The sequence below is a fragment of the Myotis brandtii genome, unplaced genomic scaffold (assembly GCF_000412655.1).
Source record: "Myotis brandtii unplaced genomic scaffold, ASM41265v1 scaffold53, whole genome shotgun sequence".
NCBI classification, from domain to species: Eukaryota; Metazoa; Chordata; class Mammalia; order Chiroptera; family Vespertilionidae; genus Myotis; species Myotis brandtii.
Genome location: NW_005369942.1, coordinates 3,908,084 through 3,922,856, shown reverse-complemented (window position 1 = coordinate 3,922,856; position 14,773 = coordinate 3,908,084). Strand labels below are relative to the sequence as shown.

Here is a 14,773-nt window from a genome sequence, read left to right as displayed (position 1 = left end):
AGACCATGGGCACAGGCAGTAGGCAGGTGAAGACCTGGGGTGGGGAGGGAGACTGATGAAGGGGGGCAAAGAGGGAAAAATAGGGGACATTTTGTGGACTACTTTCACAAAATGAATTAATTTTTTTTTTAAATTCATAGACAGACAACAGTATGGTGGTTACCAGAAGGAAAGGGGGTGGGAGGATTTGAAGCGTAAAGGGGGTCAAATATAAAGTGATGGAAGCAAATTTGACTTTGGGTAGTGGCCATACAATGCAACATATGGATGATGTATCATAAAATTGTACACTTGAAACATACTTTTATGCACCAATGTCACACCAATAAATTTAATTAAAATTTTAAAAAAAATTAAGATATCATGAAAAGTTCCGAGTTCCGCCCCTCGTGTCACTGCCGCCACCATCTGGCCCCAGCGGACCCTCGACCTGCTACTGACCAATCTGCCCAGCACTCGCGTGCACCATGTCTAGTTCCTCCAGCATCACCTCTATGAAGAAAGTGGTTCAACAGCTCGGCTGGAGGCCGGCTCAATCGCATGCAGATTCCCAGGCAGCGGCAGATGTGAAACAATTCTGCCTGCAGAATGCTCAACATGACCCCCTGCTGACTGGAGTAACTTAAAGTACCAATCCCTTCAGACCCCAGGAAGTTTGTTCCTTTTGTAGTAAAATGAATTTTGAAGGTGTTCTAAACCACGTTTCTTGAACCGGTGAATATTCAAAGAAAACTAAATCTGAAGCCTGTACAAAAAGCTTACCCTATAACATGTGCCATACTACACAAACTTCTGCTTTTGTCAGTCCTTAACACCTACCTCTCTGAATTTTCATGAACTGCTATTTCACAAGAACGATTATTTTATATACACTGGCAGCAGCATACAAATAAAATACTTAGTATAAAAAAAGTAAGATATCACTGTGAGATAGCTGTTTCTCCCATAGAAATGAATATGACCAAAAATTGAAATGATTTCAAATGAGTATCTTTGACTTTCTGAATCACAAAGAGTTAAATGAAGATAAAATATTTCTTATTAAAAGTTTCTAAAGGGCTTTTAAAATGACCTCTTTTTAATCTTTTAAAAAGTTCGATGAGGGTGTGCTATCATTATTGCCATCTTACTAAGGAGAAATGAAGATACAGAGAGCTGACTTCGTTGTGTACTAAGTCAACCCAAAATGTGGGGGAGTGGGATTCCCACCCAGATGGACCAGGGCACCATCCTAGCAGCAGAGTGCACTCAGGCACCACTTAACGACCTTCTGTCAGCAATGGACCCCAAGTACAAAGGTGGTCCCATAAGATCATAATGGAGCTGAAAAACTATTGCCTGGTGACTTCTCAACCACTCTTTTCATCACAGCACAAGGCGTTGCTGGGCCTGCAGCTCCTTCTATGGACAGTAAGGCCGTAGGTTAGAAACGCCTGCGGGCGCTCACCTGGCCCCACAGCTTGCACCCACGTCTCTCCTTCACAAGCCTGTGTGCACTGGACGGAGCGCTGTGGTTATTGAGACGGCCAGACGCCTTCCATGACAGCCACTAGGAAACGTGGAAGAAAAAAGACTTACCCCTTACAGACCTGGAGGGATGTGGGTGGGCCTGGCCTTTCCTGCCTGCTCTTCATTGGTGAGTGTAGAACCTGAGAGCAGGAATGTAAAGCACCTGAAGAGGAAATAACAAGTGGCCCAAATGGTCAGTTATCCCAACCAACCAAGGTCTCTGAAATAAAGGCGCCTCAGAGGGGCCTGAGCTGGTGCAGGTATTCCAGGCAGCCCGCTGGGACGGGGATGCCTGCCAGTCAAAGCTTCAGTCAGGCACTTGCAGCAGCACAGAGAGAAAAGCGGACTGTCAGGGCTCACACTGGGATTCCATTTCCTAGATTCCTCGTGTTTGTGGTGATGCTGGTGTAAACAAACCTACAATGCTAACTGTTCTATAAAAGTCTAGCACATACACTCACAGTGGTGGCTGTGCCACCCTGGTTTGTGCAAGTGCAAGCATGATATTCCCAGGAAAAGAAAAAATCACCTAAGGACACATTTCTCAGAACAGATCCTGTATTTAAGTGGGCATGACTGTACTGTGTTTAATTAGTGAGTGCTAAGTTATATTATATATAGTTTTAACTATTAATAGATAAAATGTTTTCAATTTAATTTCACCTACATATCATCCTTTAGTTTTTTAAATGTATTACTATGATATACACACTATATCATGGCAGAAGTATATGTAAGTAACCTGCATTTTGGAAACCAGATACTAAGCCGTGCCTGACTGACAATGGCAAACCTATCATAGCACTTTAATTTATGACACCTTTTCCTCTTTTTTTGTTTTTGTTTTTCTTTCCCATTCTTCTACATTTCTTTTTTTATTGTATTCTCATTAATTGCCTAAGGGGAAATATTCATTTCAATATATTTACTATGATAATACAAATGTAAATATTTGTATGAATACATAAAATACAAGTATACAATGTCACATATATTAAAAGAAAACAGTTTGCTATACTTAAATAAAATTTAACGGAGATAGGTCTATTTTTTTAAAAAAATCAAATGCTTAAAGGGTTAGTATTATGCAATGTTTTCACAGCAACATATAAAGAGAACATTTAAGTTCCTTTCTTCAACTTGATATCCCATTGTGAAGCACTCCTTGAAATAATTTCTATTATTAGAGGTTTTATTTTATTCATGGCTTTATTGATGTGCACATTTGCTACACAAAATGGTGTATTTTTATTCTAAAATGTCTTATGTTAAGTAGCATTCACACTGGTAAGAATTTATTATAGAAAAACAGTATCTACTAAATATGTTGAGAGAGGTTTTTAAAGCCTCTGTTTTTTTATTTATTATCTTTATTGTTGAAAGTATTACAGATGTCCCCTTCTTTCCCCCCATTGACCCCTTCTAGCCCACACCCCTCCCCCATCCACCCTAGGCCTTCACCACACTATTGTCTGTGTCCATAGGTTTTGCATACATGCATATAAGTTCTTTGCTTAATTTTTTCCCACCCACCTTCCCACCCCACCATCCCTCTTGAGATTTGACTATTTCTGTTATTTTGATGTAGAAAAAACTAGATAAAAGAAGTGGTCCATGATATATATAGCCAGAAAACTCAAGTAAATGATAGAGGTGGAGGTGGAGTTTTTATATATACATAAATAATTTTTAAAGTTTCACACTATTACTCTTTTTGTAAGTTTTGGAAAGAATTACTGTCCTTTACTTGACTCAGTAATCCTATTAAAAAATAGGTACCCATTACTTATATAGAGAAATGATAGAAATTCTAAAATAATTTTATAGATGGTATTTCTCTTTCAGCTTCCTTCCTTCTAGTTCAATCTTTCTTTCTTGCAACTCCATGCTCACAAGCCCTACCCTACATTAAAAAATGAAGATATTACTTGACTTCCACATAAGAACACATATTCTTTCTTGGTTTAGAAGGCAAAGTGGAAAGGATATTTCTTCCTGAAAATTTTTAGCTATGATAACAGTTTCTACTACTATAGTTTAATCAGTTGCATAGCAGCTAACAGTGAAACTGGAATAATAATTAGAAGGGAAATAGCAACTAGTCCCACAGCATCTTTTCACCTAGATTCCCTAGGCCTTTAACTTGGCTACTAAAAATGTATTTCATTGCCAGTGAGCACTCCCTGCTGGCAAGCCACAAATATTGTGCCACTGCATTATTCACTGGTACTTAAAGCCTTTTATATTATTTAGATCATTTGATATTGTATTCAAATCCTAAATGCTTTAAAACAGGATGATCTAGAGAGCTTCATCATAAAATTAAATTAATATCAGTTGGCCAAGTAGACAAGACAATCAAACTGGGAGTAATGGAGTTAGTTGGAGTCATTAGCTGTATAGTCAGAATTGATCTGTTCAATAAGGCTTTGAATGATTTTAGAAAAATTTAGTAAGAAATTTGTGCCAGTATTTATATATTTTTCACAAATAACTTGAGTAATCCCCATATGATGTTTACTCTAATAATTCTAAGATTTCTCTCCTTGTCATCTTTATTCAATCCACTTTTCTTCTTTTTTTTTTTTAAATCCTCACCTGAGGATATTTTTCCATTGATTTTTAGAGAGAGTAGAAGAGAGAGGGGAAGACAGAGAAAAACATCTATGTGAGAGAAACACATAGATCAGCTGCCTCCAATACATGCCCCGACCAGGGCCCAGGGCCAGGAAGGAGCCTTCAACCCAGGAACATGCCCTTGATCTTAATCGAACCTGGGACCCTTCAGTCCCCAGGCCAATGCTCTATCCACTGAGCCAAACTGGCTAGGGAAATCCTCCTTTTTCTTTTTAACAATAGGTAACACTTTAGGAAATTCTACATTTTGATTATTTAATAATCTATCATGTACATAATTTTGTGTCTTTGTCTCACAACTGAATGCAAGCTCTGGAAGGACATGGACCTTTGTTTTGTCATGAAATTAAGCCAAGGGCCTAACGGTGGAGCTATACTCACTAAGAATCACTCAGTGAATATTGGTAGAATGCATCACGGCTTGCTTTTAATCAGTTGATAACTTGGATTTTGTAGTTTTTCTAGATAATAGTATTTACTATTGAGAGCATAATATTCATTAATTACTGCTCTACACCTTTCAAAAGATCAATTTATGTAGTTAAAATTAAAAAAATGTTAAAGATAGGTCAGATTATGATTCACGTTTTACAAATACGGAAATCAAAGTATAGAGGAAGTTGTGGGCTGCTAAATGTTTAATAATATGTGTTTAGTAAAATGCAAAATAAACAAAAAAGACCCTGGTTTGTAATGTTGGCCAATTTCTATAGTGCAAACACTTCTGCCACAGCTGATTTCAAGCTACAAATGTGATATAAACTGGCTCACAAAAATAAAAATACTTCACTATCAGCTCACACACTCTGATATTGGCCAGTGTCAACACTCCACTTTAAAAAGTTGTTACATATAAATTATCTAGGATTGCCTAGCTCAGAAGTGATACATCTAGGTTACATAGTTAGGCAAATTATGCATGCATGATGGGTCCAGAGTCTGGTGAAGGTTTTGAGTAGTATTCTAAATTGCAGCAATTAACAAAGTACATATTTAATTATTTTATGAGTATTTTCCTCTAAAATGCTTTTCCTTTGCATCCAGTTGCCACCTCTGATTATGATAGTTACTAAAGTAGGGTTGCTAATTTAATTATTAATCTTTTACTGGATTGCATTTGTCTATAATTAGCATAGTCATTCCATTACACTTTTTTTTCCTTTTGAAAATATTGCTCTACTTAGCACTAATATTTTGAGGGTTGGGAGAGCTATCAATCTTGAAAGATGTATTGGATTCATCCATTTCAAATCCCTAAGCACATATTGCAACAGCATAAAGTAGGCATTTGAAAATTTGAATCCAAATATAAATAGAAGATAGTCAACTGAATCTCTGGAGGGAGAAGATGGAGGACATTTGAATCATATTACCAGATGTTCAGACTCTACTGTGAATTCAAAAACAAAAAAAAAATGCTAATTGAAAATGTTGAGGTCATCATACATTTTAAAAATACAATTCAGAACTTCATCTCACAAGCAAACACAACTCTGAAAGTAAAAATGTACTAAACATAAAATACACTGCAAAAATGTATAATAGCTTGGTATTTTTTACGTAGAAAAGAATCTGTATAGAATTGACTTTTTATTCTCTTTGATTTTACATGGCAGATTTCCATTATTTAGTATTTCAACTGTAGGCACAATAACCAATCCAAGTATCAAAAATCCAATTATCCCATTTTAGTACACAGTGGTTCCTACAATCCAACACGTTAATGGTTAGACAGAGAGAAGGTTCAATATTAAATCCTTCTCTTTGAATCAGTTTCAGGTGGTTCTATTACCAGAACTGTGGAAGCAAAGGCATTAATTATACATTTCCATTATTATAGAGCCGATATCAGCAGTCACTAAGGCATAATTTCTTTAGGAGGCAATGCAACCTGTTCTCTGATCAGGTTTTGTTCCCCACAGGGAGGCATCAGTCTTAAATTACATAGCAAGCAGGCAAGAGAAAGGAAGCAAACAATAAGCACTTCCCCTGGGGAGAAAGAATGAGGATCGAACTCACGGTGTCCCGTTAAATAAATAAAATTCTATACCTCTGTCAGTTATTTCCACTCACACACAATTATATGCTCACATGTACACAGATGAGATATGCAGCGTATTTATGAACGTTATTCTATTCCCATTTGTAATTTCACTTTCGACAAAATAATTTTACTTGTCATTTCGGGATTGTTAAGGTTTCCTTTTATCTTTTTGAAAAATAAAAAGTAGGGCAAGGTGATTATTACATACTGAGAATATTTTTCCCTATTAAGCAGACAGTTGTTTAATGAAAATAAGTGAAACAGACTGAGTTTTGTCTTCAAAATATTCTGCATTTAACTTCATTAACAACTTACTGTAGTTAAAAAGTAGCTCTGTTAAGTCATAAGACTAATGAAGAGGAAATAACAGTACAGAGTAAAGTCCTAAAAACAAGACATGAAAAAAATCTAGATGAGGGTATGATGAGGACCTTTTAGATACCACACCAGTGGCATGTTCCATGAAAAAAAAAAAATCATTGATACGCTGGACTTCATTAAAATTAAAAATGTCTGTTCTTTTAAAGATACTGTCAAGAGAATGAGAAAACAGGCCACGGTCTAGGAGAAAATATTTGTAAAAGACATATCTGATAAACAACTTCTATCCACAATATAAAAAGAGGACTTACAACAAATATGTAAAACAAAATATGTATAATACAAAAACTCTCAAAATTGGACAAAAGATATGAACAGGCAGATATCACACTAAGAAGATATAGAGATAGCAAATATGTATATGGAAAGATGCTACACATCAGGTGTCATTAGCCAATTGAAAACTCAAGCAATGTCCCTACTAGAATGGCCAAAGTCCAAAACACTGACACCACCAAATTTTGGTGAGGATGTGAAGCAACAGACACTGTCATAACCATATTATCTAGCAATTGAGATCCTTAGTATTTACCCAAATACTAAGAACCTGAACACAGATGTTTATATCCGCTTCATTCATAATTGCCCAAACTTCAAAGTAACCAAGATGTTCTTTACTGAGTGAATGGATGTTACTAAATGAAAGAAGGCAATCTGAAAAGGCTATATATTGTATGATTCTAACTATAGTATGTTCTGGAAAACACAAAACTATGGAAACAGTAAAAAGATCTGTTTTTGCCAGGGTTAAGGAAGAAAGGGGGACTAATAGGCAGAGCACAGAGAATTTTTAGGACAGTGAAACTATATAATACTATAAATGTAGATACATGCCATTATACATTTCTCCAGACCTACAGAATGTACACCACCAAGAGTTAACTGTAATGTAAGTTACAGACATTTTGAGATAGCGACGTGTCCTGTAGGTTCATCAATTGTATCAAATGTTCCACTTTGGTGGGAGATGTTGATAGAGAGGATGTATGTGTGCATGTGTACAGGGTACATATGGGCACTCTGAGCACCTTATGCTTAACATTGAAGGTCAATGGGGGGAAAAAGGAGACATATGTACTACTCTTTGTAATACTTTAAGCAATAAAATAAAATTTTTAAAAAAGAAATCAATAAAAATATATTTTAAAAATAAAATGAAGTAAAGGCTATTTAAAAGGTAAAAAAAAAAATGTATAGGGTAGAATTTGCACTAATACGCCACCACAACACTACAACACTGCCATAACTCCAATAATGCAACTACCTGGAAACATTATTTGACACACCAGCAAGATGAAAGCAGAAATACAACTTAATATAGGTACTTTACTTATATAGAAAACATTAAGCTCTCCATCACAGTCTATTTACTCTCATATTATGTAAACCAGTTGAATATGTGAATTTCTGCTCTCTAAGCCCAAAGTTGATTCTAAAGCATTGCATACTTTTCCCAAAACAGGCAAAGGGAGTCATAAGTTTACCTGAGATGGGATTTTGGATGTTTAACTTCTGTAGGACATCTCATTGTGCTGCCTTAGCAAACATGGCACCTTCGGTAGCAAAGCCTTCCTCGGGGTGACTGCAGGTCAGGGCAGTTGTATAAGTAATTCCCTGAGAGCTTCCAACTCTTGTTCCACTCATCAACACATGGTCAGAGAAGATATAAAACTATAAAATATGAACATAGGCTTCAAGTGGCAGGCTATTTTAAGAGAGCATTTCAAGGCTGATTTATAGACCATGAGTCTTACTATAAACTTACTTCCACTTGGTCCTGTCCAAACCTACAGACCAGGGTAGAGAGCAAATCTCCATTGCCAAGTTGACATTAATAAAATACCAAGGAACATGAGCACTCCCGACCCATGAGAACATCATACCACTGCACCGTCAACCTGATAGGTTAACAAATAATAGCTTCCTTGCCCTAACTGGTTTGGCTCAGTGGATAGAGTTTTGGCCTATGGACTGAAGGGTCCCAGGTTCGATTCCAGTCAAGGGCACATGCCTGGGTTGCGGGCTTAATCCCCAGTAGGCGGTGTGCAGGAGGTAGCCAATCAATGATTCTCTCTCATTATTGATGTTTCTATTTCTCTCTCCCTCTCCTTTCCTCTCTGAAATCAATAAAAATATATTTAAAAAAACAAATAATAGCTTCCAAGCTATCAGTGATTTAAAAAATAAAATTATTTTTACCCACATTTCTTATTCCATGTGCAAAGCTAGGAGGGACATTCATAATCCTAGTCACCAGGTCCCTAGACTGAGGGAGGATTTATTATGACGCATGCTTTCACATCTGTTCAACAGTAAAAGGCAAGGAAATATGAACATAGGCTTCAAGTGGCAGGCTATTTTAAGAGAGCATTTCAAGGCTGATTTATGTCCTAGACCTAGACCATGAGTCTTACTATAAACTTACTTCCACTTGGTCCTGTCCAAACCTACAGACCAGGGTAGAGAGCAAATCTCCATTGCCAAGTTGACATTAATAAAATACCAAGGAACATGAGCACTCCCGACCCATGAGAACATCATACCACTGCACCGTCAACCTGATAGGTTAACAAATAATAGCTTCCTTGCCCTAACTGGTTTGGCTCAGTGGATAGAGTTTTGGCCTATGGACTGAAGGGTCCCAGGTTCGATTCCAGTCAAGGGCACATGCCTGGGTTGCGGGCTCAATCCCCAGTAGGGGGCGTGCAGGAGGCAGCCAATCAATAATTCTCTCTCATCATTGATGTTTCTATTTCTCTCTCCCTCTCCTTTCCTCTCTGAAATCAATAAAAATATATTTTAAAAAACAAATAATAGCTTCCAAGGTATCAGTGATTTCAAAAATAAAATTATTTTGACCCACATTTCTTATTCCATGTGCAAAGCTATTGGCAGGAGGGACATTCATAATCCTAGTCACCAGGTCCCCAGACTGAAGGAGGATTTGTTATGACACATGCTTTCACATCTGTTCAACAGGAAAAGGCAAGATGTGTAAAGGTGTTCTCTTTATTGTCACTTCTTCTCAATGATGAGCATATAACTTGTGTTTGCATTTCACTGACTAAAGCAAGTTATATGGACATGTTTAGCATCCAGGTAGGTGAGCAACTGCAATAGTGCCAAGTACTCAGAAGTCAAATTACTGAACATACTGGATAAATAGCACTAATGACTTCCATGGAGACCATCATAGGAAGTGACTTTGAACGCAAAGGCTGGCTAAATTCACAGTTTATCTGCTCTTCATACAACACCCACACTTAGGCCACCTCCATCACATTCTGTGTGTTCTTGGCCCTGAACGTACGTTTTCTCTGACCCTATCTCTAAAATTCTTCTCCAACACTCTGATTCTATGATGATATACTCGTCTCATCCTTGTCTGAAACCTTGCCCTGCTTTGCAGACACAATTTCCTTCAAAGGCCACACCAAGATAACTAAGGGAGAGTTAGTCGGGTTACAGTAGTACAGAAATACAACTTAATTAATATGGGTACTTTACCTATATAGAAAAGTTCCCATATATTTAATCCACCTATGGATTAAAAATGGACACTGGCCACTTCACTTTTTTAATCTTTGGGGATCATCTTTCACTACCTTTTCAGTTGCTTTAGGACAGGGGTCCTCAAACTACGGCCCGAGGGCCACATGCAAATACAAATATTGTATTTGTTCCCATTTTGTTTTTTTACTTCAAAATAAGATATGTGCAGTGTGCATAGGAATGTGTTCATAGTTTTTTTTTAAACTATAGTCCGGCCCTCCAACGGTCTGAGGGACAGTGAACTGGCCCCCTGTTTAAAAAGTTTGAGGACCCCTGCTTTAGGATCTTACCTTGCTAATGTGAGGAGTTGTCATTACGGGATTCAATATTCCTGCAAGAAACTTTCAGTATTCAAAATTTCTTAATATGACTGGGAGAGACAAAAATATTTTTCAGATTTAATTAAAGATATAAATATGAAGTTAGATTCATATGTTTATTCAAATAGTTCATATGTTTAATAGATCTGTAGTAAATGTCTGCAATACATTACATTGCTGATATTGCAAAATTGTAATCAAAATATATTTTTTGAAATTTTAACACATTTTTATTGAGGGCTAATGCTATTGGGTTCCTAACAATATTGAGAATGCAAACAAATCTTGCCAGTTTAGAATTGATAACTGGAGTGATTACATTTCAAGTATGTTGGAAATGAACAAAGAATTATTTGAGCCCAGCTGGTGTAGCTCAGTGATTGAGCGTTGACCCATGAACCAGGAGATCAGGGTTCAATTCCCAATAAGGAAACATGCCCAGGTTGCAGGCATGATTTCCAGTAGGGGATCGTTGATGTTTCTCTCTCTCTCTCTCTCTCTCTCTCTCTCTCTCTCTCTCCCCTTCCTCTCTCTGAAATCATAAAAACATATTAAAAAAGAATCATTTGAATCCAGTTTACACCAATTACTTCTTGTACAGATTTACATTCTATGCTTAGCTTCTCATTTACAGAAATAATAGTATTTACATCTAAACGCTATTTTGAAGCTTAAAAGACAGTGAGTGTTTCACTTGCAGTTCTCAGAAGAAAGTAGGCACCAAGTAAATATTATCAATTTTAATTATGTCTCCATATTATAATAACATGCTTGTTAAAATCTGCTAAGGAACACCTCCCACACATCACCCCTCTCACCCTCCACTGTGCAGAGAACTAACAGAGGCAGAAGATGTTTGCAAAGGGATTCAGGATGGCAATCTAGATTGACAGCCCACCCATAAAATGAACGATGAAATATGTAAAGATACCAAAGTGAGTGAACATTTATTGAATGTCTAGCATATACCATGGACTTTGCTAAAGAGTCAACCCAAAAAAAAAAAATTTATACCCTTCAGGAAGAGAAACCATTGTCGGGCTTTATCAGTTTTAGACAGGATTGACTGAGAATATTTTTGGGGTAACCAAGAGTTCCTTCCTGCTGAATGCTTCCAGCAGAGTCATTTTAATTAGGATCACCTCATTTACATAGCGGAATGTCTGAGAACCTAATTTAGTTTCTAACTATTTAGGCATAGAACCATGTATAGAATGCAAGACTCCTGAGTCCCAGCGAGGTGCACTTTCCATTACATCTTGCAGCTGTAGGAATAAAAGAGAACAGTAAATGCTACTTGATTTTCCTGATTTCAAATATCCAGTGAAGATGAATGCACTGGCTGCACCTGCTAGTTGTTCTGTCGTTCCATTTCCCGTTTCCCTGGTGAATTGGCCCACAGACACAACACCTATTTAAAATGATTGGATCTTGAAAAAATGTAAATTGATATTTCGTACCCCATAGGTTCTTCTGCAATGGCAATACCTGTGGTATATGCACATTGCAAATTAAATCATTTTTTAAGCTAGCATAGAGTCTGCCTAATAAAATCCCTTATGAAATCCCACTGTGTCTGCTCAGTAGAAGCTTTTCACAGTGTAACATTTACGCTTTGAAAAAGCAACTGAACAAATGTGATTGATTATCATTGCACTTGCCAGATTCCACATTGAAATTACAGAAAGTAAAAGCTCTTTTATGAAAGTGATATAACCACCTGCAATATTAAACCCATAAAATATGTGTTTGGCTGTTTGTGAACTGCCTTGACCCAGATGTATAAAGGAGCCTTCTAGAAGGTAGGAGCCTTGTATAGTAACTGATCAATCTTTCCATACTGTGGCAAAGGAGTAAAAAGCATTCCAAATTGACTAAAAGGTCAAAACACTCTGAAAGAATTGCATCATTGAAGCAGATATGAAGTTAGCCACACTTGTGATAAGCAGAACAAATGGCGGGGGGGGGATGCAGCCTATTAACATGTACTTGGGAGACAGTCTAAGAATTATTAACTCATTGAAAACAAGTTCCCACTGACCGACACATAACAAAACTAGATTTGATTGAGCATTAATTTGTTTTTCTGCGTATCTAAATATTAGCCAATGCCCTGATGAGTTTGAATGAGCTGAAACACTTCTCTGCAAATAGTGTGCTATCTATAAATATCCCACTTTTATGTAAAGTCTCCATATAATCCATTTTAAATGGCCTCGGATAATATCTGTGCCTACCCCTTTGTTTAAGAAAAGTAAACATAACCAAACAAATGCAGGGTTCTCTAATAATAGTTACATTGGAATTAAGTGTACAGAGAAGCAAGTCTGACCTTGGATGGACCTGTTCAATAGATCTGTTCTCTTTGACTGGGAAGATTTCAACAACAGCAAATACAAGGTACTCCAGAGTAGCTACTATCAGCATCAGTCTTCTATTTACAGGTTACCAGGAATTTTCTAGGATGATGAAAGGTATTAAAAACACCTTAGTAGCTGTGGGTTACTAAGACACATATGAATGGGTGACAATTAAAGGACATGACTTCATTAAGCAAGAGGACAACAACTTTGTCCTAGACAGAGTGATTGAATAAGGAACAAGATGGACACACTGAAATCTAGGTAGAAGTCAATAATGGGTTATTAAAACATGGGTGTAACTCAGAGAGTTGGTTACAAGGAACAAATAATATTTTATTGTCTGGGAATCATGGGAGAAGTTTAAATCAGTGCAAGAACAGCAGCCAAATCCTGATTTACTTCATCCTTGGGGCTGGGTTCTACCTGGATCTCTGAGTTGTGGCTGATGCAACCTCATACAGTGTATAGACATTGTAGCAGGCATCAAGGTAAACCTCTAGCACAGAAGAATTAGAATTATTTCATTTATGGTAGAATTCCTCACTTTTATGTGTGTGTGAAAATTTGCTTTTGAAATTGCTTTATGCAATCACTGTTCACTGTTTGTTTGGACATTCTAAGTGAGGGCAATTCATTTAATTTTTGAAACAAATAAATTTCATCAACAACATGAATAATAAAGCCAAGTAACTTTCATGTGAGTAAATATTTTTAAAAAATAGAGAGGAAAATAAAAATAGGTTAAGCCTAATAAAATTCTGGGAATATTCCTGAATTGTTGCTTAGGGAAATTCTAAAACAAAAGGCAGAAATGTTTTAAGTAATGACTACATTTTCACAAAATACAGAGAAAACCACCAAGAGGGCAAATTGGCTTTACAACAAATTCTGGCAACTATGATAAAAATACTTCTATGCTATGTAATTGCACAGTAAGTATCTAGAATTCTACCTGAAATTTGTAGCACACTAGCTACAATTTTGTCTTCCACCTTAAAAACTTGGTACGATAGAAATGCACACATTCCACTAGGACAAAAATACGGCAGAAACAAACTTAATAAATTGAAGTTAAAGTTGTCTTTCTTTAGGAATGATTTATTCATATATGGAATAAATATTCAAAAATAAATGCAAAACACTGATGCCTCAGGTTGGCATATTTTCAGTCATAGTTTCTGAATTTTTCTTCAACTGTGTCTGTATTCACAGAATTGGTTCTCCCAGTGTGTCCCTTCCCAGTCAGATGTTTGTGCTAGTTAGCAGTGTTGCCCTATACAGGAGCACCCCCTGCTGACACATTCTGGAGACCCATTCTATTACTGTAAGGACCATTGATTTGGAGTATCGCTACTATTCATAGTTTAGATACCTGCTTGCCTATGTGATGGGTACTGACACCATACACATAGTTACAGACAGCAACATCGCCTCATGAACTTAGCTCTAGGCACTCTGTTTATATTTGTCTCATATTTTAAAATAGCAAACAAAATGACAAAAACGTAATATTTTCCTGTGTTTAACATTTAAAAATAAACCTAGTAGGTTAATTTTTAACATTATTAGTTTCCTATTGTTAACATAACAAGTTGCCGCAAATGTAGTGAAATAAAAAATTACAAATTTATTATCTTATAGTTCTGTAGGTCAACAGTCTGACAGGGGTCACACTGGACTAAAATCAAGGTGTTGACAGGGCTGCACCCTTTCTGATATTTTGCTATTTCCAGCATCTAGAAGACGCACCCCCATTCCTTAGCTCATAGCCCCCTTTCTCTATCTTCAAAACCAGCCACATTGCATCCCTTCATACCTTTCTCCCAAGTTATATTCTGACTCTTCCCTCTATCTACCATTTTTAAGGTGCTTTGTTATTACATTATTACTACCCTGATAATCATGATAATGTCTCTGTTTTAAGGTCAGCTAACTAGCAACATTAATCTCCCTTTGCCATGTGCTCT

General features: G+C 36.8%; 2 pseudogenes; both read left to right on the top strand.

The window, feature by feature from the left end:
• Nucleotides 1-379: 379 nt before the first annotated feature.
• On the top strand, nucleotides 380-710 carry LOC102262626 (annotated as a pseudogene).
• A 607-nt stretch (nucleotides 711-1,317) lies between these two features.
• Nucleotides 1,318-14,773, top strand: part of LOC102262312 — a 142,848-nt pseudogene continuing 129,392 nt past the window's right edge.